Here is a 27026-nt window from a genome sequence, read left to right on the forward strand (position 1 = left end):
TTAATAAACCTTAGTAACACTGTAAATATCAAAGAGGTATTTGTAAAACAGTATACATTGTGAAGTGCAAGAAAGATATAATGTAACATCTAAATTTATATGAATCATAAAGCATGACTGTTGGCTAAGCAGAAATATATAATCTATTAAATTCTTATAATAGCCTCTTATTGTGATCTACTGCTGCTTGTAATCATGGGAAATAAAAGAATGTGTACTCCTGCTAAATGCTATGTAAAAACAAATCTCAAGTGATCAAATCTTAAAAAAATGAAATACAAACACATAAATATATGATTCTAAGACACATTCTTTCCCAAAACACCCTTTTCATAATATGGCATTATTGTGGCCTTTTGTGTCGAAATGGCATTTTCTCAACCTTGGAAATTACTATGAGTAATAGGTAAATAAATCCCCCAACAAACCTTTTCTCCAGTATATGCAACAGGGTCTTCAGGATCTTTTCACATTAAGGAAAAGTTTATTAAATCAGGTCTAATGGGAAATACTGATGGAACTATGTTGTATATTAGTGACTGGAAACTAAATCTCCTTTTTAAAGATTGAGTGGTAAGAATCTACTTGCACTGGTCTAGAGGCAAAAATACAAATCACTCCAAAGTAAAACTGTTAAAGTAAAATTGAAGGCTTAATTTTGAATTATTCCAAAGGAGAGTTTGTTTTAATATTCATAATGTGGTTTGATATTTGTATTTAAATATTTTATTTATTTTTATTTTTAAAGATTTTATTTATTTGAGAACAAGAGAGACAGAGATAGAGAGAGAGTGCATGAATCTGGAGGAGAGGGAGAGGAAGGAGGCTCTCCACTGAATAAGGAGTCCAATCCTGGGACTCGATCCCAGGACCCTGGAATCATGACCTGAGCTGAAGGCAGATACTTAACTGACTGAGCCACCCAGGCCCCTAAATACTTGTTTTATAGACAATATTTTAATAAAATCACGTTTCTTTTTTCCTATAGAATCTTTTAATCTGATATTCTGTTTGTAAACTTCTCCCCCACGTATCTTAATTTTTTAGAACTGCAGTCTTGGAAATAAAGTGGTTGACTGTAATTCGTGTAATCTCTTCTTCCTAACTGTATTTTCCTCCCTCTTTCCTCCCTTCTCTTTTGGCGACATTTCCATCTTTAGCCTTCCTTTCGTATCCCCTCGGCCACATTCTTATCTATTCTCCCCTGTTCTAAACCATTGCTTGTACTTTAGACATACAAGTGTTTCAGGTTAAGTTCTTGATTATTTTCTTCTCTCTGTTTTACAGCATTACTCCTTTTTTGCTTGCCTTGAATCCCAAGACTGCTACCCTATAATCTGCCTCTTTTAGTAATGCTTCCTTCCCCAGGCAGACCTTCTTAAAGGAGAAGACGGTTGGCATGTGTCATAACAGGTATGCCCTGGGTAGACAAAGGAGATGTCATAGGTGGCCATATCTCCATGTCGCCGGGAGTTGGGAGGAGATTTCTAAGGAAAAAGTGAAGAAAGAAAAGGAGAGGTAAATTGAGTGACGTGGAAGAAGCTACTCAGTTTTCAAAGTCACCAGTGTAGTAGAGGATATGCTTAGGTAAACTCTGTTTTTGTTTGTTTTACACATTTTATTTTGTTACTAAGTAGCCAATTAATAATGTCTGTAAAACTATTGTTTATGTTTATGCCCACTAGGAACTTTATGATAATTCCGCTGTATGGCTGATTTGTCTCAGCTCTTTAAATGAAACAAAATCTAGTTCTCTGATGGAAACAAAACTTTCTTATTATTTAAAGTGATTTTGGAGTCAGTGTAAAATTCTACTCCAATGCATAAAATAAAAAATATATATGTGTGTGTGTGTGTGTTTATCGTAAAAGATGAAAATCACCCATAACATCCAGTATATTCCCCAGAAATAAGCACTTTAAAGAGTTTAAAGTGCACCTCAAAACCAGTATTAACCTAAAATCTTAAAAATCCATGTACACATCTTAATAACATTAACTTGTTATGAAAACAGATGAATACCACCCGAATGAGAACAAAGAAAGGCTATTTACTCAGAACTTGCTCTAGCTAGGGAGTCAGCCTCTCTATCACTTACATTTGACAGATACCTAAAGGCAGTCAGGGGAGTGAGCTTTCTCATGAAAAAGGAAAAAACTTTAGGTAAGTTCCGATCAGGGGTTGTTGAATAGGGGAGCAGGAGGTAGACTAACTAGGAGTGGAGCATGTTGTGATTAGCTTGAAGACCATATTTGGCTTTCTCAAGTTGATCCTGTATTGGAGACGGGCGAGGGAGGGAAACTGGCATTCTTTGGCTAAGTCAACCATTTTATTATTATTATTTTATGTATTTATTTGACAGAGAAAGAGAGTAGTGCATACAAGCAGAGGGAGAAGCAGAGGGAGAGAAAGAACCAGGCTCTTGGCTGACCAGTGAGCCGGAAGCAGGACTCGATCCGGGTACTCTGGGATCATGACCTGAGCCGAAGGCAGATGCTTAATGACTGAGCCACCCAGACGTCCCTATGTCAATCATTTTAAAATGACTGCTACACAGCATTGTCTGACTTTTTGGATTGGTTGCTGCAGAAGTTATTGTTTGGCTTCCCAAGCTGGCTACCACAAAGTTGTGGGTTAGAGTTCTATACTATTTTTTTTTATGTCTATTCATTGCTCAGTTGTATATCCAGCCTCTTCATTTACACATAGATACATTTTATTTCTACTACATGGTTTATCAAATTATTTTATATATGATATGAAGATATGAATAAAATAGGGAAAGGTGATACATGTTTCATATCACATTTGTGAAAAATGGGGAAAAGCAATACATTTTGACCTACTTAAGATTTCCTAGAGCAGTGACTTATAAAATCACTAATACATTATTAGTGTTTCAAAGGTAAAGTTTGTACTACTAAAAGAAGTCCTTTAAAAGTGTGTTATTTGAAAAGACCAAGCCTCATAGGAATACGAACAGAGTATGTATGAATGGCTCACCACCTGGGGCCAAGATGAAGTGTTTTCCCTCAGGGATATAGAATTACATATCCATCCAACTGCATTATGGGTGGTTTTTCCCTTCTTTGGGAGCATCTGGTAGAGGTTGCTTCCCAGACAGGATATTGAACAAGAGTTCTGTTCTGGTATGACAATAACCACAGGCAGGTCTTGCAAATATTCATTTAGTGATAGTGTCTGTGCTTAACTCAATACAGCCTTGTTGTCGCTTGTCAGGTAAATCAAAGGCACATAGTGTGTATTGAATGCCTGATAGTATCTAAGTGTATCAGTCATGCTTGAATAATCCCAAAGGTTTAATTTAAAGAGAGGATTAGAAAACCTGCACTGTAGAAAGGTTGGGGGTCTAGGGCATATGTTCTAGAAATAGTAAATCATAAAATGGTATATATAATTCCTCTCCTTTTTGCAGTTTTAATATTTTATTTGGTGTATGAATTAAACTATTTATTTTAAATAATATAAATATATATTTAATGTGGTCTCTGACCACTTGAGTTTGTTAGGGCAATGGTTCCCAAATTTATTACAGTAATTATTCCTCAGAAATTCTTCTGTTAGTATTTATTTTCTTTTTCTTTTCTCATGTTTAAAATGAGATTGCTTTTACACTCACAAATACTCTACTTTTATTTTTTTTCTGTGTATGGTCAAATCTTTTCTGTTGTTGTTATAGCTTGTTTTTCTCTTCTATGACTAAAAATAATACTCCAGAACAATGGAACATTATCACAAATGCCAGTATTATATTCCCAACGTCATTCTCCATTCCTTCCTCCCCACCTTTCAAAAAAATGATTAGGTCTGGAAATCATTCAAAAAATGCTCTGATATGAAAAAAAAAGAGATTGTCTAGTTACTATAAGGAATAATAAGACTACAGTAAAAGGTTTGAAGGAGGAAAGGAATACTTGAAGACAGGAAAAGTTTAGCATATTAATATTCCAATTATGTAATCTATATAACTGTAAGAATTAACATACTTGACCATTGGTTTTATGGTGAAGGGAATTTTATGTTTGTCTGAAGTGCTGCTTAGAGAAATAAAGAAAAGAAAAAAATGGTGTTAAAATGATGACATCATTTAACTTCAATGATATGACATCTGGCTTTTGCATATGAGTTATGAATATATACATATATTTCTCAGGAGTGGGCAATGGTTCCCATTCCTTTTTTTAAAGATTTATTTATTTATCTGAGAGAACAAGAGAGTGAGAGTGCAGGCACACACCCGCATGCTGGGAGGGAGAGGGAGAGGGAGAATCTCAAGACTGTGCTGAGTGTGAGAGCCCAGTGCAGGCCCAGATCTCACAACCCGAGATCATGACCTGCGCCAAAACCAAGAGTTGGATGCTCGACCAACTGTGTCACCCAGGATCCTCTGCTTCCCATTCTTGTGTATCACATCTGTTGTACTGTTTAATATATTTAACTTCCTTGAGCAGAGAACCTTGGTTCATGCAAAATAAATGTAAAAGATCAAAATCATTTATTAAGTTTCAAAAACCCTTAAACTTCCCCATGCCTTTGGTTGTATCATTCTGTTTCAAATCATTTTGCTTGAATTCTTTTTCTGGAGAGATGAAACCACTTTGTAAAAGGGGAGGCAGCTTCAGAAAGATGTATTAGAAGGATACGTTTCTTTCCACTGCCTCCAGAGAGTCTTGGCTTCAACAGCGGTTCCATCGACAGTGTAGATGTGTTTATCTGTGGAAGAGTCTCTATCACTGGTAAATAGAACAGTGGTTTTGGGAGAGCATGAAATTGTTAGATTACTTGAAAAATGGAGTTAGAGGCTGGCAACTTACTGGATAACAGGGCATGATGCTAGGCATTTCCTGGCTCTAGGATTAGGTTAGGCTTATTAACTTATAATTGGGAATGATTTAATGATTTATCTTCCCCAACTGGTTGATACCTTTCTAGGTCTTGAATTCTAGGTTGAACGTTATTTTCTCTGAGAACTTTGAGGCCTTCTTCCACAGCCTTTGGATGTAGAGCATTTTTTTAATCACTTTTGCCCATTTGTCAAGTGATTTATATCTAGAAAATTTTAGAATATGCTTTTCATTCATGCTATTCAGAAATTTTTGAATGATGTATCCTAGAGCAATTATTTTTTTAAACATGTTACTTGTAAAGTAGTAGATAGTGTTGGTATGACTTACACTCTTCAGCCCTGAAGATCTCTCTTTTATTTTTGACTTTTTTTTTCCCTTTCCATGTTCTCAGTTCTCTGTCATTTCAATTAATAGCTTAGTGTTATACTCTTTGGGTTCTAAAGATACTTCAAGAGAAAAAAAAAAAATCCCTCAGGGATTTAGGGAATATTTTGGAGGGAGGAGGACTTGCTACGTGTCTTGAACAGGTGGCAAAGGGTGTGATGTGGCAGAGGGGGGAGACCTGTAAAACCATGGAGACATGTAACAGTAGAAACATACTGGTTGTAGGCATGGAAAATCACATGCAGACCAGCATGCAAGTCAAAGAAGACTGAACATAGTAGACAGATCTATGTGATGAAATTGTTTTACAGTAGATTAGTAGGAATGATGATTCAAAGAACTATTAGGATCATAGTGAGAAGGTTCTTGAGTTCAAACTCCAGAAAATAAGTCTGCCATGTTGAAGGGGAAGGTCAGTGATTATTTTTAACAGGGAGTGACATGACTGAGAGTATTTTTTAAAAGACCAATCTGGGGGCGCCTGGGTGGCTCAGTGGGTTAAGCCTCTGCCTTCGGCTCAGGTCATGATCTCAGGGTCCTGGGATCAAGCCCCGCATCGGGCTCTCTGCTCAGCAGGGAGCCTGCTTCCTCTTCTCTCTTTGCCTGCCTCTCTGCCTACTTGTAATCTCTGTCTGTCAAATAAACAAAGCCTTTAAAAAATAAATAAAAGACCAATCTGTTTTAAGGAGAGATAGTAGAAAGATGAGGTAAGAAGCAATGAAATAATATAGAAGCCTTCAGCTTGAAAAACTGCTTTCCTTGCTTCCCTGTTCTCTGAGAATTATAGTCTGCTCATCACTTCGGAGTCGCCAACACTGTCCTGCCCTTTGCTCAGGGTGTAGCCTGGCTCTCTAAGGCCCTGATTCTTTTACTCACCAAGTGTTATTTTACATGCTCTTCAACTCTAGCTCAACTCTCAAATTGTGCATTTGCTAGCAGTCCCCAAACCCAGTTCCAATGACCCTCTCCTTTCTGATCACGTCTCTTTTTTAGTACATTACTGGTACCTTTATTTTGCATAATCTTTTCCTATTTCCAAACCTCTTCCCCTAGATGGTCCCGGAGACAGTGCACTTGGTTGTTTTCACTCGTATGCTCAGAGAAACTGTTTGTGAAATCCCAGTTAAATAGTAATGGCAGAGCACATGTTGCATGTCTGGTGACTCTACAAAAGCATGTATGAAGCATGCAAAGAGTAAAAGACACAACATGTAATTAGGTTCCATTGCACCAGCAGGACAAGATAAATCAGAATCATGGCATCCTAAATATTCTATACATTCCAAGGCAATAAGCAGTTGAGTCAGTATTCATCAAGCTCAGCCATACAAAATAAAATTTTAATTATCTATATAAGGAATATATTCTATGCAAAAAGTGGAGATATAAATTAACCTGAAAGCATTTAAAACCACTTGGTTGTCTAGATGATACATTACAGCACATACAGCTAAGAGTTACTTAAGCAGAGAGGAGCAGAACAAACTCTCACCCAAATACCAATGTTTTAACACTTATCTTTTCACAAATAATGTATAGACTGAGATGGTAAAATACCCATTTATCAATTCACTTTAAAGAAGCTGATCAACAGAAGATGAAACCCTTTTTAATAAAGGTCAAAGGTCCATGAAGCCATATTAAAAAATTACATTCAGTACAAGGGCTTATTCTATAAATAAAATTTTTAAAAATTATAAATTGACTTTTAAATTAAATTCCTAAAAATGTTATTAGGTATTATTTGACAAAGGCAAATATTGTGTGTGTGTGTGTGTGTATGTATATATGTGTATATGTATGTATGTGTATATATCTCTCTCTCTCACATATGTATGATATGCATATATACATATATTTGTTATATATATACCACTTACATAAATTATGAAGCTTACTAACAAAATAACATCTCTCCCTGAACTCACCACCCAAATTAAGATCTAGAGCATTTCTAGCACCCCTTGTTTCTATCTGTGTCTTCCTATCCCCTCCTCTACTACTACCAACCAAAGAGCCACTATCTAAAATTTTATATTTATCATTCCTTTGTCATATTTTTTATCTTTATCACATATAATATTAAATCTAGGCAACATGTGCTTTCTATTACACTATATGCTGTCATCATTGACTTACTTTTTCCACTAACAACTCTTTCTAAATCTCATACAAATTGTTATCTATGGCTATTGTTAACTCATTTTTACTACTTAGAATATTCATTCTCCTGAAAATGGTCAATTGAATTGCTTCCAACTTTTTAAATTTTTGATAGCACTGTTATGAATATCCTTGCCTACTGGTGGTCACATACAGAAATATTTTGGGGGTGGGGAATGGGTGCAGATTAGAAAGAGCATTGCTCAATCATTTGGTATATGAATGTTTAATCTTATAAAATGATTTCAGATGTATTCCAACAATGGATAAGAGTTGCCTTTGAGTTACATCCTTGCCATCAGTTACCATTTTACTGAAAGACATTTAGATACAGGGGATGCATTAAACATATTAGACTTTGTCTATGGCAGGAAATAGTAGGAAGCAGAATAAAACTAGGGATTTAGACAAAAAAGAACTAAAAGTGAACAAAAAGAAGAAATTTCCACTTGCCAATAATAAAAATTATATATAATATTATATAAATATAGTATATGATATAAATTATATATAACTTGTAAGTTATATACATAAAATATTATTTAAGAATAGAAATGTGAACAAGGATTCACTCAGGAAACTGAGGCAGAAAGAATTAAACACTAACAAAATTAATTTGGTTAACAACAAAAAACTAGGTTTATACTTATTTTCACAGCCCCTAAAAGATATTTTCTCTTCTCTATCATATCCATTATTGCTGTTGGAAAACAACAGTTAGTCAAAGTTACATCCCTTTGAGGAGATCTGTCTTTTGTGTCTATTATCTTTAAAACTTTGTTTTGTTTTTCCATTTTGTCTTTTGAGTATTTGTTACTGTTTACTGTTCCTTTCAGCAGGAACAGAAACAGTACAGTCATCATTTCCTGAGATATTTCCTCTCTCATTTCACGTATCTGTGCTTATGGGACTCAAACTAGATATCTGCCAGGCCTTCTTTTCTCAAAATAGCTTGATCTTGTTTTTATTTTTTCAATATGCCCTTGTTTCTTTGTGCCATATTATTTCTTTAGCTCTATTTCCTAGTTCACCAGTCTCTCTTCAGTTTTGTCTCATCTACAGTTCAACTATACATTGATTTTTTTTTTTAAAGATTTTATTTATTTATTTGGGAGAGAGTAAGAGAAAACACAAGCAGGTGGAAGGGGCAGATGGAGAGGGAGAAGCAGGCTCCCCACTGAGCAGGAAGCCCAATGTGGGGCTCAATCCCAGGACAATGAGATCATGACCTTAGCTGAAGGCAGATGCTTAATCAACTGAGCCACCCAGGAACCCCATACGTTGATTATAAAAATATATTATTTCAGTAACTATATTTTTCTTTCTAAAAGCTTATTTTGGTTCTTCCAAATTTCCTGATCATTTTGAATAGTTTCTTGAAATTTTTCTTTCTATTTTTTTTGAATTTAAACATCTCATATATGGTTATTTTATATACGATGATTCTGAAGAGTGACAGAATATGCCACCCCAAGTACGCCACTTTGACATAAGGATTATTTCGAGTTAAAGGTACTTAAAAAGCAGCAGATGCAAAAAGCACATGCTCCTCTTTTCTTTTTGGAATAGTAGATAAAACTCTCACTCAAAAGATGCCTCTTTATACCAGGAGAAAAGAAACATTCTCTGATGGGGATTCCAGAATCTAGAGAATTCTGTATAAGCAGAATTTGCTAAAATAATTCTTATCTCCCGTTAGCCTCTCCATATATTTTAGTTCCCTTTCTACAATTGCCTCTCTTTGTTCAAACTACAGATCTTCCTTTAATTACAACGCAGTTATATCCTAATAAAACTATCATATTTAGAAAATGTTCTAGGTCACAAATTCATTTAATACACCTAATGTACCAAACATCGCAGCTTACCCTAGCCTATTCTCAATGTGCTTAGTACACTTACATTAGCGTACAGTTGTGCAAAACCATTGAACACAAAGCTATTTTATAATGAACTGCTGAATATCTGATATAGTTCATTGAATACGGCACTGAAAGTGAAAAACAGAATGGCTGTATGGGTTTAAAATAGTTCGAAGTATTCAGGTGTTTACCCCTGTGATCAGGAGGCTGACTGGGGGCTGGAGCTGCTGCTGCCCCAAGTCAGGAAAGAGTAGAGTACAGCATACTGCTAGCCTAGGAAAAGATCAAAATTCAAAACACAGTTTCTACTGACTGCCTATCACTTTTCCACTACGATAAAGTTAAAGAAATTGTAATCCAAACCATTACACGTCAAGGACAGTCTGTACTATAAAAGTATTTAGGTTTTGTCACTTCTCTGGATCTTCCTTGCCTTATGTCATGTAAAACTTTTATCTGTAGACTTTTCTTCTATTAATGTGACTTGTGGCAATTAAATTCTCAGGCCCCACTGAAAACCCCAAGAAGGCAAAGGCAAAGTTTTGCCTCTCCTACAATTCCAGTAGCTAAAGTTCTTGGTGCTCTGAAATTAATCCCTGTTTCCTGCTGACTCTCATTCATGGTCAAATTTGTTCTTGTGTATTCGGTGCTCTTTGATCATAGGCCTAGAGGTCAACTTTATTAGCGGTCTTCTGGAGGAGATATGTATTTCCTCCTCCCAGGAGTCAGGGGAGCTACTAAATGAGACCAATTTATCCACTTTCCAGCGTCCTCGCCTTAATTAAGGAGGCTAAGGATTTCTATCTCGCGCTCCTGGTCCAGTCACCTGCCTGCAGCACTTACGGCATTTACACTTAGAGGAACCCATGCTTTGGGAGTGAAAGTCAGGCTCTAGTTCTAGTTTCAATCTCCTTTTCTCTGTCTTCCTTGTTTCTGTCTCCTTGGAGAAGTCCTCAACTTGTGATTAATCCAGTAATAAAATAAAACTATGTGTTATACAAGATCTAGTTCTATTTTGTGTTCCTTAAAGCCATTCAAAGCCACTGATGGGAATGGAAATTGTAGAAATTTGACTTTTATGGAGGTTAGGACACCTGATATGTATTTCCAAGTAAAAATGGTAGTTGTATTAATTTGAGTTAATTTTTTAAAGGTCATTCTTTTTTATTTTTTTCCAAAAGATTTTATTTATCTATTTGAGAGAGAGAGAAAGAGAGAGAGAGAGAGTGCCAGCATGTGCAGGGGGAAAGGGAGAGGGTGAGGGAGAAGCAGGCTCCCACTGAGCAGGGAGTCCAATGCGGGGCTCGATCCCAGGACTCTGAGATCATGACCTGAGCTGAAGGCAAACACTTAACCGACTGAGCCACGCAGGTGCCCCTTATTTGGATTGATTTTAATGATGATAACTACAGTACAAAATCATCCTTGAAAACGAAACTGATATTATTGTCAAATATTATTTAATTTTTTTTTGTAAAAGTTTAGAACTAAGCAAAGATTCTCATTCTGTAAAGTTAACAGAGCTCCTTAAAGCACATGTTACAAATTCTTAAGAAAAATCACCTCAGGCAGCAATTTTCTTACCCCCCATAGGTTGGTCAGTGTGTCTTTGCTTGTGGTCTTAACCTTATACTAACTCCCAAAGTCAGATATTGCCTGACCCACACAGGATTCATTTAGCTCCAGCTCTAGATAGTGGACTTCAGTAAAAACCTTCAGAACCCTTATACTATCCCTAATCTCTGAGTCCTTACTTCCACATGGGGGCTAATCATTACAATGCAGAGCATGTGAATCACAATTCACAAACTCCAGTGTACAGGATATAGCCATTTTTAATCCTTTTAAAAAATAAAATGGATTCTAAGCCTTCACACATGGCTGGTGGGAAGTTTTCATTCAGTCATTACAAGGGCTCCTTCTCTTTCAAGGTCTCAGTGAAATATGTTCAGAGAAGAAGCCAGACCCACTAACATTTGTACCATAGGAGTCATGCCAAAAATGTTACTGCATATGTGTGAAGAGGTTTGTAAGATCTAGAAAGTGTTTTCATGGTTTGCTTGGAGGAAGCATGCTATTCTGACACTGGGAATTCTGATGTTTAACATCCATAATCTCTCCTTATAACCTTTACTGCTGGTGTCTCCTCACCTATTAAATAAAAGGAAATACCTTGGTCTTTTCTCTTGATATTTCAAATTTTCCTTCTCTTTTCCTCCCTTCCTGAGCATTTTACCTAATTATTCAGCCCAAGACTTTTAAACATCCAATGGCAAGGCTTTTACTCTTGGCCCAGCAATGCCACTTCCCCTCACGCTGTGAAATAAACAGGAAAGGTCCTGGATACCTCAATGAAGCAGAGGGAGAAGGGAATCGAGAGAGAAAAGACAGAAGTGATGATCTTGCCACAATAATTACTGCTAATATTTATTTTTTTCTTTAATGCCTGGTCCATTCCAGATACAAAGCTAAAAAACTTACTACATAGTAATTATCTCATTTAATCCTCAAAACAATTTTCTGATATAGGTACTATTATTCTGTTTCATAAAATACTAAAAATAGTTTTTTTAATCTTTTTAATATTTATTTACTTATTTTAGGGAATGAGAGCATGGGGAGGAGGGGCAAAGGGAGAGGGAAAGACAGTCGTAAGCAGACCGCACTAGCGTGAGCCTGACACAGAACTCAATCTCACAACCCTGAAATCACAACCCTGAGGACCCCATCAGAGCCAAAACCAAGAGTCAGATGCTGAACTGACTGCCACCCAGGTGTCCCACTCTAAAGAAAGTTTAAATCATAGCCTCTTATCTGAACCTGAGAGCCAGGACTTAAACCTCCATATGCTCTCACTATAAATTGTATTGCCTTTGGTCACGGGTTAGTCTCCTAGTTTCTCTTCTAATAACTACCTAAATTACCAATCTAGGACTCCCACTTAGCATTGGTTGCCTATATTTCTTCTGACAGTTTTCTCTGAGGATATGGAGTCCTCCTAATATTGAACCTTAGGCTGAGGAATGGAAATCTCACTCTCTTTTTGGTGACAGATTCCTCTAAAGACAATCTCTAATCACAGACAGGCATGCCCCCAAATGCCCTAAAGTTATCCTCTGTAAATCTGGAACAACGTGTTGCTACTGCCCTAAACTCCTATGTGAGAAGCTGAGGTAGTAGCATGTGGTAGTAGCATGTGGGCTTTGTCAGTCCCATCAGTATGGCTATATTTTGTACCTGTCGCTTCTCTCATTCCTCCTTCTTACTAGACACCTGGCACAACCCACCAGATGCCAAGGTATGACTAACTGAACGTATAGTCTATGGTAAACTGAGAGGTGCTGTAGCAGTAAAAACCACTTCGGTCAATGAGTAAATATTTATACTATGTAAGTATTTGGTCTTTGGTGCCATATGTATAATTAAAAGTAACTAAAAAATATACTTCTATTTAGTCAAGCAAAGCTTACAGAGGGAATTGGCATGATTTTTTTTTTTTACTTAAAAATGTGTAAAACATACACAGTAATACTTTCTGATGGTATAGAACAGCTTGCTCATTAAAATTTCATGTTTTCTTAGAATGGAAGGAGCGATAAGATTTTCAGAATGTCTAATCATCCTGGAGAACACTATCCCAGTTCTATTCATTTTGCAAATGCTAAAATCAGGTAGATTATGCAGGAATTAAAAAGCAAGAACATTCTACATTTAAAAAATTGGTAAGTAGTGTCACTATAAATTATGTATTACAAAACAAAGGTTTTTGGTATAAACAAATTATGATAAAATATGTATTTGCTATATCATTGATATACTGAACAATCTTACATGTTTACTGCTTTGCCAGAATAAAAGATAAGTACCAGTGTTAAATCAGTATCAGTGTTAAAAGGAGTAATTCTCTTTCACATGCATAAACTGTTGTCAAACCCAGAGAAGGAAATGTATAGAAATGTACAGTGTTTTCCTAAAGTCTGGGATCTTGGGCTAAAATTGGTGTTATTAGGTAGATGAGTAAGTCACAAAAACAGATTTGGCATCTGTTTGACTTTTTCAATAGTGGTCTAATCTTCAATTAAGTAAAAAAATTATATTTTAATTACTTAAATGACATTAGAGTACAGTACATTCTCCCAATCTGTTTCACAGAGTAGAAACTAAAGATTTTAAAAATTAATTAAATACCTTAAAAGGTTATAGACCTGTGACCCAGAAAAGCAAAAGAAAACATAAACAAAACAAACCAGAAAAAGAACATAATTCTTACAGATCCCTAACATTATCATTGATGTGGAGAGTGGTAATGCATATGTTTCATAAGGAATAATAAGTGCCTTCCAAATCTATTATATTTACCTACACCAGCATCACTTCCCCAATTGTAATGATGTGTTTACAAGCCTGTCTGCACCTGTTTCTTTAAGGTACAGAGTTTTCGGTATCATCACAATTTAAGTGCCAAAATGTTCTATATAGTTATCTGGTGTTTGGAGGCATCTTTACATATTATTTGCAAGGGAGTGGGGCAAATGGAACAATACCATTATCTTCATCAATAGGGTCAAAATATCACAGGACTATTGCCCTATACTTTAGGAAAAAAAGATGAGTAAGACATTGGATGAATAAATGATGTTTCAGTTGCGATTTTCAACTTGCTTCCTGCTAACAGTATTTGAGAGATAACTGTTTCCTAAATGCCTCCAAAATAATAATTACAAAAATCCCATGAAATAAAATACGGTTATTAAAAACCCTATTTAAAATATATGAAAGTGCTTAGACTAGCAAAGTATGAATATAATACAAATGTACTATAATAAAATTATAGGTATATATTAAGCTTATATGTTTAGAATAACAGAAGAGAAATATATCAAAATATTACTGATAGATCTCTAAATAGTGATATCATAAGTAATTTTCTTATATTTTCCATATTTTTAAACTAATAAACCATAGTATTTAAACAGAAAACTAAATGTTATTTTTACCATATTTTAGATGAAATTATTCTTACCATTCATGTTTTTCCGTGCACTTCATAATATCAATCACCATTATTTTCACCACCGAATATGCTAGGATTATTATCCCTTGTTGGCTTAGGATATTCTGTAACAGAGAAATTCAATGATTATTTCATGATTACATTATAAACGTATATCCAACATTAATTACACTATAGACTTATATCCGCCATAATTACACTTTAGACTTTCATCCAAAGCAGAACTAATTGGAAAACTTTCATTTCATCATCACATTTTAGGGATAATGTTCTAAAGTGTTACTCATAATATGATTTCAAGGGAAAATTTATGTTCGAAAAGAAGCAAAAGCATTTTTGTTAAAGTATCTGTACACCCATATTCTACTTATGAAAATGAAGATGTTGACATTTTCTATTCTTCAGAGTTGATTTATTATATATAAAATATTGAAAACTAACATAAAGCACAAATCTAATCCTGCACTCAAAACATGACTAACAAATAGGGTTCTGGGAAGAAGACTGTAGAGTAGTAGGACCCTAAGCTTGCCTCCTCCCATGGATACAAGTAGGTAACACCACACTGATAAACTTTTAGAATATAAGTGCGGGTTGGTAGGGTGGAGTCCGGAGCTGAAGACCAAGAAAGAATTCTTGACACATCTTTGGTGCAAAATGTTGTTTATTAAATAAAGCACGTGGACAGGACCCAAGGGCAGAAAGAGCTGCTGCCCAGGGGTTGTAAGGAGTGGCAGGTTAGATATGATGGGGTTGGGAGAGGTAAGGAAAAAAAGAGGGTTGTTTTGTTTTGGGTTTTTTTTATTTGTTTATTTATTTTCTTAAAAGATTTTATTTATTTGACAGAGATCACAAGTAGGCAGAGAGGCAGACAGAGAGAGGAGGAAGCAGGGGCTCAATGCCAGGACCCTGGGATCATGACCCAAGCTGAAGGCAGAGGCCTTAACCCACTGAGCCACCCAGGAGCCCCTTGTTTTGTTTTTTAAAGATTTTATTTATTTATTAGCAGAGAGACAGAGAGACAGAGATCACAAGCAGACGCCCCCCCCCCCCCACCAGGGGAAGCAGGCTCCCTGCTGAGCAGAGAGCCCACTAGATCCTGCAGGGCTGGATCCCAGAGATCCAGACCTGAGCCACCCAGGTGCCCCAAAAGGGAGGTTTTAATAGAACTTTCATATGCTAAAGAGGACCTACAAGATAAGGGAGGCCTTGAGGCCTTTCCACTGTCAGGTTAAGGTTGTTTTTCCCCTCTAGCAAGGTATTTAACATAAGGGGGGAAACTGGGGGGGGGGGGTTGTTGCAGGGTGTCAGCTTCTGCTTTGTCCTCAGCTTGCCTTCTGTTCCCTCATCAACATAGCTTAAGTATCCCAGAAAAAGACCCAAAGACTGGAAGAATGAACTCCACAACTAAAAGGAGAGAAGAGGCCACACTGAAAAAGTTAGGAAACAGGGAAATATGATCTGAGACCTAAGGAGAACTGTAGCCATTACAGGAGGGAACCAGGAATACAGAGAAGGGCAAGAAATAGATAGTCACAGTGGGGGGACCCACACAGGGGAAGACAAACCCCCATAACAACTGGCTGTGAAAGCAAGAGGGGATGGATTTCCTGACTTCTTACAAACAGTGGGACTTAAAGTCTGGAATTCTTAAAATCAGTGTGTTTGGCTCTGGCAGGGCCCTGAGGGCATGAGTAAACTGAGTCCCTGCCCTGAAAGACACAGCTCTACAAGCAATCTGAGCAGATCAGCAGGAGACCTCCAGGAATAAAGGAATGACTGGTGCCATTTCCCTCAGAGCCCTGCCACATAAACAGGTGGTCATCTGTGGGAACCAGCACTGAACCCACACTCATGACCTAACTTGCTTGCAAGCCCTGCCCTGCCCTCACCTGCTTTACAGCACATCTGCCCTTCCCAGTCACTTTTGCATCAGTCCCACTGCTGCAGGGCCCCTCCCCTAGAAGAACAACATAAACCTTGCCAGCACTGTCTCCTGACCAGTGCCTTTTGCAGGTGCTAGGTCTTGGCAGCTGCCGCAACAGTGCCAGGCTTTGCAGAAGCCAGAGGAGCACCTTGTTAAAAGTGTGGGAGCCAGGCACACACCTTTGCAGATCCTCTTAGGCTGGCCAGTCCTGACAGTAGCGGCTCCAGGTCTCAGTTAACAAGGAGACCAGCGTGAACCTTGTTAAAACATACCCTACACCTGCCAGGGACCAAACACTGCCCACAACAGGCAAAGAGAGCCACTCGCAGACAACTGAACTGGAGGGAAATGAGGCAAGAACACAAGGCACACACAACCCACACAGGAGCTACTCCCTGAAGCACCAGTTCCTAGGGAAGGGAGGACACTGCACTGCAGGGCATTTCAGGATCTCTTCTTCATAAGGCCATTACCTTTAAGAGCAGGAGACAGCTGACTTCCCTAACATGGAGAAACAGACACAGAGAGTTAGAAAAAGTGAACAGACAGAGATGTATGTCCTAAATGAAAGAACAGAACCAAACCACAGCAAGGGACTAAGCAAAATGGATAGAAGCAATATGCCTAACAGAGAATTTTTTGAAGATTTTATTTATTTATTTGACAGACAGAGATCACAAGTAGGCAGAGAGGCAGGTGGGGAGGGGGAGGCCTCCTTCCCAGGACCATGAGATCATGACCTGAGCCGAAGGCAGGGGCTTAACCCACTGAGCCACCCAGGCGCCCCTAACAGAGAATTTAAAGTAATGATCATTAAGATACTCTTGGGACATGAGAAAAGAGTAAAGGACATCTGTGAGATCCTTAACAAAAAGATAAAAAAGAATGACTCAGAGATGAAGAACACAATAAATGAAATTAAAAATACACTCGATGCAATAAATAGTAGGTTAGTTGAAGCGGAGAAATGAATTAATGACCTGGCAGGCAGAGTAATGGAAAGTAACCAACCTGAGCAAGTGAGAGGGAAAAAATATGGAAATTGAGAATAGTGTTAGGGAACTCAGTCAAGTGTAATAACATTTGCATTATGGGGATCTCAAAGGAAGAAGAGAAAAGGGGGCAGAAATTTTACTTGAGGAAATAACAGCTGAAAACTTCCTGAATCTGAGGAAGAAAACAGATATCCAGATCCAGGAGGCATGAGATCCACACTCCCCTCAAAAAAAAATTCAACTTAAGGAGATCCATGCCAGGGCACATAGAATTAAAATGGAAAAAAAGTAGTGATAAAGAAAAAAATATCTTAAAAGCAACAACAGAAAAGATGACTCCACTAAAAAGCTCCTAGAACTGATCAATGAATTCAGTAAAGTGTTAGGGTAAAAAAAAAGTTAATGTACGGAAATCTGTTGCATTTCTATATACTAAAATGAAGGAGCAGAAAGAGAAATTAAGAAAACAATTCTAATTGTAGTTTCACCAAAAATAATAAAGTAGCTAGGAATAAACTTAATGAAATAGGTGAAAGACCTGTACTCTGAAAACTATGTAATACTGATGAAAGAAACTGAAGATGTCACAGACAAATGGAAAGACATTCCATGCTCATAAATTGGGAGAACAAATACTGTTAAAATATCTATTCTATCCAAAGCAATCTGCACATTTAACAGTTATCAAAATACCAACAGTGTTTTCATAGTACTAGAAAAAACAATCCTAAAATTTATAAGGAGCCACAGAAGACCCCAAATAGCCAAAGCAATTTTGAAAGAGAAGAAAAAACCTGGAGGTATTACAATTTCAGACTTCAAGTTATATTACAAAACTGTAATAATCAAAACAATACGGTGCTGGCACAAAAACAGACACATAGACCAACAGAATAGAATAGAAAACCCAGAAATAAAACCACAGTTATATGGTCAATTAATCTTTGACACAGCAGAAAATAATATCTAGTGGGGAAAAGACAATCTCTTCGATAAATAGTATTGGAAAAACTGGACATGCAAAAGAATGAAACTGGACCACTGTCTTACACTGTGCATCAAAACAAATTAAAAAATGCATTGAAGACCTAAATGTGAGACCTGAAAACACAAAAATTCTAGAGGCGAGCACAGGCAATAACGTCTCTGACATCGGCTGTACAACTTTTTTCTAGATAAGTCTCCTGTGGCAAGGGAAACAAAAGCAAAAATGAACTGTTGGGACTTCATCAAAATAAAAACTTCTGCATAGCAAAGGAAACAATCAATAATACTAAAAGATACTCTACTGAATGGGAGAAGATATTTGCAAACAACATTTCCAATAAAAGGTTAGTATCAAAATATATAAAGAAATGATATGACTCAACACCCAAAAAACAAATAACCCAACTGAAAAATGGGCGGAAGACATTAACAGACGTTTCTCCAAAGAAGACATGTACGTGATCAACAAACACATGAAAAGATGCTCAACATCATTAATTATCTGGGAAATCAAATCAAAACTAATGAGATATCACTTGGGGCGCCTGGGTAGCTCAGTGGGTTAAGCCTCTGCCTTTGGCTCAGGTCATGATCCCAGAGTCCTGGGATGGAGCCCCACATCGGGCTCTCTGCTCAGCAGGGAGCCTGCTTCTCCCTCTCTATCTGCCTGCCTCTCTGCCTACTTCTGCCTACTTGTGATTTCTCTCTCTGTCAAATAAATAAATAAATAATCTTAAAAAAAAAAAAACTAATGAGATATCACCTTACACCTGTCAGAATGGCTAAAGTAAAATACACAGGAAACAACAAATATTGGTAAGGATGTGGAGAAAAAGGAACCCTTGTGCACTGCTGGGAATACAAACTGATGCAGTCATTGTAGAAAACAGTATGGGGTGGGGGTGCGCCTGGGTGGCTCAGTGGGTTAAGCCTCTGCCTTCGGCTCAGGTCATGATCTCAGGGTCCTGGGATGGAGCCCCACTTCCCTGTTCTCTGCTCAGCAGGGAGCCTGCTTCCCCCTCTCTCTCTGCCTGCTTCTCTGCCTACTTGTGATCTCTCCCTGTCAAATAAATCAAAAATCTTTAAAAAAAAAAACAAAAAACAGTATGGGGGTTCCTCAAAAAATTACAAATAGAACTACCCTTTGATCCAGTAATCACATTAGCGGGTATTTATCCCAAACTACAAAAATATTAATTCAAAAGGATGCATGCACCCTTGTGTTTACAGCAGATTATTTGCAATAACCAAATTATGGAAGCAGCCCAAGTGTCCATCAATAGATGGATGGATAAAAAAGTAGTGTGCATGTGTGTGACAGAGAGAGAGTATGTGTGTGTGTGTGTATGAGTGTATGATGGAATTTTATTCAGCCATAAAAAAGAATGAAAGCCTGCCATTTATGACAACATGGATAGAGCTAGAGAGTATAATGCTAAGTGAAGTAGGTGAGTCAGAGAAAGACAAATACTACCTGATTTCACTCATGTGTGGAATTTAAGAAACAAAACAAAGGAGAAAAGAAAAAGAGAGAGAGGGAGAGACAAACCAAGAAACAGACGTGTAACTATAGAGAATCAACTCATGGTTACCAAAGGGAAAGGGAGGTGGAAGGATGAGGGAAACAGGTGATGGGGATTAAGGAGTGCACTTGTGATGAGCACTTGGTGATGTATGGAATTGCTCAATCACTATTGTGCACACCTGAAGCTAATATAACACTGTGTTAACTACACTTGAATTAAAATAAAAACTTAAAAAATAGATAAAAGCGTAATATAAAATGGTTAATACAAACACACTTAATTCTGATACATTATATAATTTTTAAAATATAAGCACTTAGTCTTATCAAGTTAATGCCATAAAAATAGGTATTTTCAGATATTTGGTGACTGATTCTTTAAATCTCTAAGGTTAGTATTTTCTTATTGTAAATCTTTCTTAGTCACCACTTTAAGAGAAGAAAGAATATAAATAATTTATATATGAAACATGAAACTTAACGTATGTGGCTCAAATACTGTAATCCCAAATGAATTACTAAAAGATGTGAAAGAATTATTTAGAGTTTCATGAAAATGAGGCTTAAATACTGTGTAATCATATTCCCCAATATTTTAAAAAGCTTAGTTTTATACAGTCTACTAAGTAATTTTGCATAGACTAAGGAAAGAGCTTTTTTGTCAAAATTCTCTTCATTAAAATTAAGTGATTAGATATGTTAGTTGTCTTGGTTCTGAGAATTCTTACAGTTTTATTAAAATTAAAGCAAAGAAAAAAAAACCCAAATCATTCTCTGTTATTCTTTCTATTACTTGAAATTATCTATACAATGGACAGAATGTATACAGAAATTTACAATGTACTAAATCTAGCATGAGATACAAAATAGCAATGTCTTAAAAAAGCATAACAGCCCAGGGTGATGAGGTGCTCTGCAGTGTCAGAGACTAAGTTTCCTTTCCTCTGCCTTCCCCAGGGTGGGCTCCTCCTTCTCAGTGGAGAAATGACTCACCACCACATCCACAGCCTAACCTTTAAAAAGTGTGTGAGGCAGGCTGTCTGGAGTACAGTGATTCTATACATCCTGGAAATTGCTCACATTACCTTTTAATATATTTCATTGGTCATAACTTAATCTCAGAGCTACAGCTAGCTACCAGGGAGATTAGGAAATGGAGTCTCTATGCTGGGTGGCTATGGGACCAATTAAAAGTAAGGAATTCTGTCTCTACCAAAGAAGGGAAGAATATATACCAGAAGAAACCTAGCAGTCTCTGCTATAGTCATATCTGCATAAATTCTAAAAGTCTAGTCCTTGAAAAACTGTAATGGTTAAAAGAATACTGAGACATAGAATCTTTTCTTAATTTAGACACTACATTTGTACTAGAGGGAGCATAATTAATTTGACTTTTATTCAGTATAGAATCTGCTTGTCATAGCATCAAATTTAGGTGTCAGTTGGGAACCTTTTCCAAATTTAAGATTTCCAAATTTCTAAATTTTTCAATGTAAGAGGGAGGCCCAAATAAAACAAGACAGATAGATGTTATTTGTTTGCTACAGCAAAGACTCTAACCAACTACAAAAACCCTGGCAAGTCTTGCTCAGTGGGAAAAGTGTATCAGAAGGAATCAGTTACTAAAAGTATTAGTATGAATATTATTTTTAAAAGAGTTAATATTTAGATTTAGTCACATTATATCTTTCATTACTATTTGTTTTTACATTTCAATCTCTCTTTCTAGAATTATTTTCCTTCCACCTAAAATACATATTTTGGAATTTCTATTAAACTATTTCTTTGTGGTAGATCTCTTACGCATGAAATGTATTTTGCCTTTATTCTTGATAGTTTTGTGGATATGGAGTTCTAGGTTGACAGTTGTTTTCCCTCAGCACATTGAAGATATTTTTCCTTTAGTTTCTATTGGCTTTCAAAAGTTGCTTTTACAAACAAAAAGTAGAATCAGACCTATAAATGCAGAAGACAAGCTGATGGTTGCCAAAGGGAGGAGGTCAGGGGAAGAGAGAAATGGGTGAAGGGGAGTAGGAGATACAGACTTGCACTTATGGAATGGATAAATCATGAGATTAAAGGTACATTTATAGAATATGGTCTATGGTATTGTAATATCCTTGCATGATGACAGATGGTACCTACACACACTTGGGGTGAGCACAGCACAATGTATAGAAATGTTGAGTCACTACCTTGTACTCCTGAAACTAATGTAACATTGTGTGTCAACTGTACTCAAATAATTTTTTTAAGTTTTTTTTTTAAAAAAAAGAGCTTGTGTTACAAAATCAGTCAGCTAATGATTGTTCTTTTTAGGTAGTCTGAATCTTCTCTCTAGGTATTAAATTCTTAAGGCCGCAAATATAACTGTTCTTTGATGCAGATTTAGTATAACCTTTACAGTTATATTACACTCATCTGGACTGCGACCTATGGTATAAATAATACAGGCATAACTCCAAGATACTGCAAATTGAGTTCCAGACGACCACTTTAAATAAATGGGGTCAAATGAATTATTTTGGTTTCCCAGTGCATATAAAAGCTATGTTTACACTATCCTGTAGTCTATTAAGTGCGCAATAGGTTTATGTCTAAAAAAAAAAAAAATCACTGAAAATGGAAAAAGTTTAAAAGATTGCGAGAACTACAAACTGCGACAGGGAGACACAAATGAGCCAATGCTGTTGGAAAAATGGCGCCGGGAGAGGCGCTCCAGGCCGGGTTGCCCCAAACCTTCAATTTGTTAAGAACACGCAATACCCGCAAAGTGTAATGAAGCAAAGGGCAATAAAGCCAGGTCTGCCTGCAGTATCTAACATTTATTTAGCACTTACCTGGTGCCTGACACTGTGGCAAACACCCCGCTCCTTATTTGTCTCAGTTCTCACAGTAATCTTTTAGCAGTAGCTACTCTTCTTATCTCTGTTTTGCGTGAGGAACGAGACTCAGGAAAGTTAGATAACCTCGGTCAGATCACACAGCCAGGAGCGAGAGGGGAGGAGAGAAGAGACTGAGGTCAGTGGGAGCAACACCAACCTGACTCAGGTGAAAATTACTTGCGGTCTGAGCGCAGACCGTGCAGCGATTCGCAACCCACTGGGCTACGCTGGAACTACATTTCCCAGAATCCCTCTCCACCGTGCTTCCCGAGCGCCTCAGCGGAGGGAAAGATGAGCGGGTGACTTAGAAGGTGAAGTGAGGAAAGAGCCCTTACTCTCTGGAAGTCATCCTGCAGTGGGAATCCAACACAGAGGTCCCTGCCAGGGCATTCAGGCTTCCCTAGTCCTTTGCTTCCTTGTTTGACGTCCCACTCTCTGGCCCTGGTGGCAGTGACTTCAGCCCTAGCTCCCACCCCAAGGGGTGCAGAGTCAACAGCCCTGCTGAGATGTTTTTTCTCCTTTCACCATCCTTGCCCTACTCCCTCAGCTGCTTCCCAGCTTCCCTTGCCAGCGCCCATCCTTCCATCTGCGCTCCAACTCGGAGGAGCTGGCCTCCACATCCTCTTTCCAGACCTTTTTTCTCCCACAAATATGTATGGTCTAACTACTTTGGCAAATGCCTATTCTATAATACCGTCAATGATTCCATATCCTTAATTGAACCCTGACTGAACCTGGAGGTGATACAGTATTAAAAAGCTGCCCCCCCCCCAAAGAAAAGCTGCCCAAGAAAAGTGATTTAAGAACTCCCTTGTGTGTGTTTCTTAAAATGTAGATGTTGGGGGTCCCTGTCTTAGATATTCTGATTATCAGGCAGAGTTAGATTCTGACTTTTATGGGCGCTAGGCACCTTTACCTTTAGTGTACCCTTTTATCCATAAAAATATTAAACATATTTTACAAATGTGTCGGTATAAAGACAAATACAATCCAAGCTGAATTATACCTATTTTTCTTCTAATTTTAAAGAAGAGTAAATATTTTTTTGGATCCTAAAAGTATTGTGGCTCCTAGGCGCTGTGTCTACTGTGGCTAATGTCCAAGCTGACCCTGTTAGGAGGTTTGGAGAGGGAATACGAATTTAACAGCCTCTTGGTGATTCTTCTCATCTGCTAGAGGCTATAGGTACCTCAGGACCTTGAGGAAGCTCTATAATCACATCGTTAAAGGGTGAATAACAAAAACAACCTTCATATGGAAGGGAAAACATTTGTGGGGTAAGCACTTTTTAAAAAGTATAACAACAACAAAACTTAGCCCTGCAAAATAGCAACAGATATCCCACTGTATGCCTTATGCTTATAACACATCTGATTCTTCAAGTGTTGTCTCATTTCCATGCATTGGTCTTATAGTAGGATCACAATAGCATTGTTTCTGTAGGAAATAGTTCTATACCAACGAATCATTGAACCTCTCTTACAAGCTCCTCTGAGAATTAAGGTCCAAAAGCAAAGTTACGATAAACCAGGTCCATTCATAAGGCAGAATTTCCCAGGCTGCTGTGCTTATAAAGTTCTAGCATAAAATTGATTTGCCTTTATTTATTTCCTGTCTCTGAATTAAATTTTAATCTCCTTCCTGGAGGGAAATAAATTGTATAATATAACTCAGGATTTAGAACAGTGCTCTAATCAACGTGGACTCCTTGAGAAACACTAAAGATAAAAGTCAAGAGTATAAATAAATAGTTTTTTTTCTGACCGTGATAATAAATACAAAATGCTGAGCAAAGGCAAATATTCAGAATTTCATGTTGCCTTTTGTGTGTGTGTGTGAAACCATATTCTCTTAAGCAACTTCTATGTGTATGTCTTATCTGTATTATTAGATGGCTTCCTGAGTATATTTTCTCTGTTTCTCTGATTCCCAATGGCACCTGTGTATTACCATGAAAGTAGATGTCCCTCAAAAAATAACTTTTTGTGCATAATGAAAGAAGAAAAACTTGAGATAGATTTTTAAAATATATTTTTGGTTATGTGTTGTGAGGGCTGGGAAATGGGATTAATCTATTTATGATGTCAAAGTTTGCAGACTTCGGTTGAAATTAACTTTTCAAAGTATCTCAAGGTTGAATTAAAAAAAAAACTGTAAAGTCTAAAGAAGGATTAGGAGACAGTAGATATTGATTGCTTTGTTTTCAGTTCTTCTGCAGAGTTTCTACTTCTGTTTCTTCTCACTATGTGCTCCCAGGGAACGTTTCCAGTTTTCGGTAAGAACAGAGGTTTAATGCTTTCTCCCTATGCTCATCCTCAGCTAAAACACAGGTTACAAAGAAATCTTATCTTTGCTATGCCTAGGGAAAACAAGAACTAGATGGGAAGCAAAAGAGCTTAAAAGGAGTGAGCACAATACACACAATAACAGTCCCTGACACCAGTCTGAGAAATGTCACTTTCCATTTATCCTAATAGTACAGAATATTGACATGCTACACAATGGGGCAGGACAATGCTTCCAGAGACTTTTTAGTTACCCCCACCTTTAGGTTTTTCATAGTATAGTTACATTACTTTGTTAATTTGTGAATTCTCAGACAAAAAAAAATTGCAAAGCACACTATGAATTAGATTTGCTGCATAGAATTTTCGGAATACATAAAAAGAAAACAATAGAGGAAAGGAGACTGTGTGCCTAAGTATCCTCTAATTGGTTATCCTGGTGTGAAGATGCAGAGAACTTTGGAGCTATAAGAAGCTTAACTGCTGATGGTTTGCTAGACCTTGTCTATTAAAAACAGTTCTGATATGTAGTTCTTGAGGCCCGCTTCTCTCTTAGAATGTAGTTACCATCACATAGGGTGGTAGAGATATTGAAGTATTATTACATACCTGCAGACACATTCTTTGATTTTTAAGCTTAATAAATCCTCACTTACTATTTTGAATATCAAGACGTGCTGCCCATTAATCTAGCATATTTAGAGTTAACAACATTTTTCATAGAAACCTGAAATGATAGAAACAGAGGACAGTTGTGTGTTTTCCTGATTCTTGGGGATATGACAATAAAGCTCTCCTAATATTTAAATTACCCATACTTTGATCCCTCTCTTCTTCCTTACCACTACTTCCTAAGATGTTCCTGAATGGAAGACCAGAATACAGGCAAAGTCAGTGAAGTAAAGTAAAAGTTGACAGTTGTACGTTAAGTGCAATTTCTGTGTTTACTTCATAAGCATTGTGGATTTTAAGAGTAAGTTTGCTTTCAGAATTTTAAAAATCCCGAACTGATAAAACAAAAATAAATGTCTTTTTACTTTTCTCAAAGAGATTGCTTTTATGACCTCTAGAAGATAATATTTGGCACAGTTCCCAACTTCACAACTACTCTTTTCCTGAGATCTACATTCCCCATTCTCAGGAGGAGAGGTTGTGGAAGCTGTTTATACCTAAGACTGCACTCTCTGTGCCCAGTTGCTTAGGGTGGACATTGGATCCAATTTTAGCCAAATTCCCTCCAGTGAAACAGAGAGCGAGATCAGTAGATATTTTGCGCCAGGTCTCTGTAGGCAGTTGATACTGAAGCGATTAAACTTCCATAGCTGGGAAACTTGTGTATAGGGAAAGGGGGAAAGCTGAACTAGAGATACAACAATGTAGGAGGTGTAAAAGAACAGCTGTAATGATATATACTGTCCAAAGGAAAAGAGAGAGAGGGAGAGACGAAAGAATGACTCCCAGGATTCTCTAGTTCCCTCATTTCCATTATAAATCTCCAGTGTCCTTTTTTTTTCCCCCCCCAAAGACTTTATTTATTTATTTGAGAAAGAGAGCAGGAGAGAGCACGACTGGGACAGGGAGTGAGAGGGAGGGACAGGGAGAGAGAGAAGCGGACTCCCTGCAGGGCAGAGAGTCCATCCCAGGACCCTGGGATCATGACCTGAGCCGAAGGCAGATGCTTCACCGACTGAGCCACCCAGGCGTCCCACCAGTGTACTTTTTATTCTTAGCTTTCATAAGATAGCTTTGTACCCTCAAAATAGATCTCTCCCTTTTTGCATAAGTTTGTTCTAAGCATGTTCTACAAGATTAAAAAAAAATATCTCTAAGACATCATCCCATAATTATCAATTGCAAACACTGGTTCCCCCGCAAAAAGCTACTTTCATTTCTTCAAACATTTTACTCATTGAATAGCAAATGTTCTATTCTTTTTCCTATTTAATGCGTCCTATATACCACACTGAGCTGCATTAACAAGTATTAATAACAGACCAGATGTTCATAGATACAACGGTGATTTTCTGGTCATGCTGCCTGCACACATTTCCAAAACAATCAGTCAAATAATGAATTAATAATGAAAAGTTAATTGAGTACAAATTAAAAAAAATATTGGACTTGATGCTAG

General features: G+C 37.2%; 1 long non-coding RNA gene across 1 annotated transcript; it reads right to left on the reverse strand.

Annotated features, from left to right (window-relative positions):
* Window positions 1–744: 744 nt before the first annotated feature.
* On the reverse strand, window positions 745–22860 carry LOC308352769. Its single transcript, XR_013967683.1, has 3 exons — window positions 22566–22860; window positions 14301–14395; window positions 745–1487 (listed from the first exon to the last, which is right to left on the reverse strand). It is a non-coding gene; the product is annotated as an uncharacterized lncRNA (long non-coding RNA).
* Between the last annotated feature and the right edge of the window lie 4166 nt (window positions 22861–27026).

This window comes from Martes martes, assembly GCF_963455335.1.
Source record: "Martes martes genome assembly, chromosome: 11".
Lineage (NCBI taxonomy): Eukaryota > Metazoa > Chordata > Mammalia > Carnivora > Mustelidae > Martes > Martes martes.